The sequence below is a fragment of the Mandrillus leucophaeus genome, unplaced genomic scaffold (genome assembly GCF_000951045.1).
Source record: "Mandrillus leucophaeus isolate KB7577 unplaced genomic scaffold, Mleu.le_1.0 Scaffold687, whole genome shotgun sequence".
Taxonomy (NCBI): domain Eukaryota; kingdom Metazoa; phylum Chordata; class Mammalia; order Primates; family Cercopithecidae; genus Mandrillus; species Mandrillus leucophaeus.
The window spans coordinates 835,513-838,198 of NW_012107441.1; positions in this window are offsets into that span (position 1 = coordinate 835,513).

The window sequence follows — 2,686 nt, forward strand, 5'->3', positions numbered from 1 at the left end:
GAATTTACCACCTCTTTCCATGGCAACAACCCAGAAGTTACTGCTTCTGTCCTGGAAAGTTCTGAATCACCTGCCCATTAAGTTTCATTGGTCCACCCCTCAACTTCCATGTAATGGAAAGTAGTTTTACCTTAGTGTAAAGATAGTTGATAAGAGCCCATAGGTTACCAACTGATGCAACGCCTATGAGTTAGCCCTGCTCTTAAAGGAGCAGTACTGTTCAATAAAAGACTGCCATCTGTCACCACTGGCTTGCCCTTAAATACTTTCCTGGGCAAAGCCAAGAACCCTGCCAGTTGAAGCCTCAAATTTGGGGCTCACCTGTCCTGCAACAATAGGGGATGCGAAGTCTAAAAAAACATGCTATATACTTCAAAAATCTAAAAGGTATATTGCTATGTGAAAAAATACAAGTTGGAAAAGGCAAAATACTGTGTAATTCTACCTATATGACTCTCTAGAAAAGGAAAAAAGTATAGTGATAGCAAAGAGTCTGGTGGTAACAGGGGGCTTGGCAGAGAGAAAGGTGGAATCAGTGAAATACAGGAGGTTTCTTTGGGGCAGTGAAATTACTCTCTCTGATACTGTATTGGTGGATACATAATAATGTTTTCTGAATCCTGAAGAACTTTATAACACAAAGAGTGTACTAAATTATGCAAATTTAAAAACCTCACTTAGTAGGTAGAGGGTTTCCAAGGAGGAATATCCCCAAAAGTAATATAACTATGTAATGAATTTATGGAATAACCTCTCTAAAGAAAGTGGGGGAAAGCAATGGGCCTAAGTAACTTGGGTAATAAGTGGACATGCCGAGGCTAAAAGCCAAAGTATTTATACCTAAGTGCTGTACTTTACTTGGTAAAGTTTCCCATTGGGGTATAAGTTACCTGTTCTGAAACCACTGTGCATGTATGTTCAGGCAGTATGATTAAGAGACCAGCATCAACTTCTTCACAGGGAGAGTAAGAGACTACACACATCATTCATGTGGTGCTGGATTAGATCATATGGTATTGGTAACATTAGCAGAAATTACACAATTATACAGTTAGCCTGGAGCACAATTAAATACAGAGTTAGCCTGGAGCACCTAGTAGTGGTTAAAGAAAAGAAAATGCTGAACAACAACAAAACCAACCAACCATACAACACTGAACCTTAATTATGTGGGTATTTCAAAATTATACCAGGGACAACTAAAAAACCTTCCAATACCCAACCATGCAACTATTTGAACAATCAAATAAATTAGCATATGTAAAGCATAAAATTAATATCCGTGTTTAGATGACTGTATAAATAATTTATGTATAAATGAATAAATATGTAATAGAATACATACGTTTATGGTCGAGGGTTCAAATAAATTTGTAGACATTCTGCCAATAAGAAGGTGGATCATGAATCCCCACTTTTTTTTTTTGAGATGGAGTCTGGAGTCTCGCTCTGTTGCCCAGGCTGGAGTGCAGTGGCGTGATCTCAGCTCACCTCAACCTCTGCCTTCCAGGTTCAAGTGATTCTCTTGCCTCAACCTCCCAAGTAGCTGGGAGTACAGGCGCATGCACTGTGCCTAGCTAATTATTGTATCTTTAGAGGTTTCGCCATGTTGGCCAGGCTGCTCTCGAACTCCTGACCTCAGGTGATCCACCTGCCTCAGCCTCCCACAGTGCTGGGATTACAGGCGTGAACCATCGTGCTTGGCCCATGACTCCCCACTTCTTAAATGCGTGTTGTGTTAGTGACTTTGTTCTGAAACATTCTATGGGGAAAAGGAAAAATAATAATAATTTCACAGTGTGTGATAATTTGATAAAAATGACTTCATCTAGGTGATCAAATTAACATTAATAATCATAAAGCCTGTTGACAGCCTGTGTCCTTGGTATGATGTGAGGAGAATGGCACCTTTCCTCTGTCATCTTCCTCTCCTAAACCCACAAATCTAGTCTTATCATGGAAAAAACCTCAGAGAAATCCCACATTAGGAATGTCAATGTAATCAAAAACTAGGAAAATCTAAGAAACTATGACACTCAGAGAAGTCTAAGGAGACATGATATCTAACTGTCCTGAGGTATCCTGGGTTAGATCCTGGAATAGAAATTAGACATTAAGTGAAACATAAGAAAATCTGAATCAAGTATGAAGAGTACTTAATGATACTGTTTAAAATTGGTTAATTGTGACAAATGTCCTACACTTAGAAGTTAATAAAAAGAGCAACTGTAGTGGGATATATGGAAAATCTATGTACTACATTTAAAAAAATTCCGTAAACCCCAAACGATTCTTAAATGTATCAGGCTTCTTTTTATTTAAAGTCACTGCTGACCTTATAAAATAGAACATGAGCAATGAGTTCATGGCCGTTAATGGAACTCCTTGGCTTAATCATCTTCCTTAATCACTGAAGGTTGCTATGACTGTGAAATTATTTGTTATCCTCTAATTTGTGTTTGTTGTATTATCTGTTTATATTTGTAATATCCATAATGTTTAGTTCTTCTTGTCTTCAAACTTAGATGACAGGTGTTTAATGTATACATGTCCCTAGTTTAATCATGAGAAATCATAAGACAAATCCATATTGTGGGACATCTTACAAATACAAAATATCTGACCTGTACATTTCAAAAGGGTCAAGGTCGAGAAAAATAAGTGGAGACTATGAAACTTGCAGACT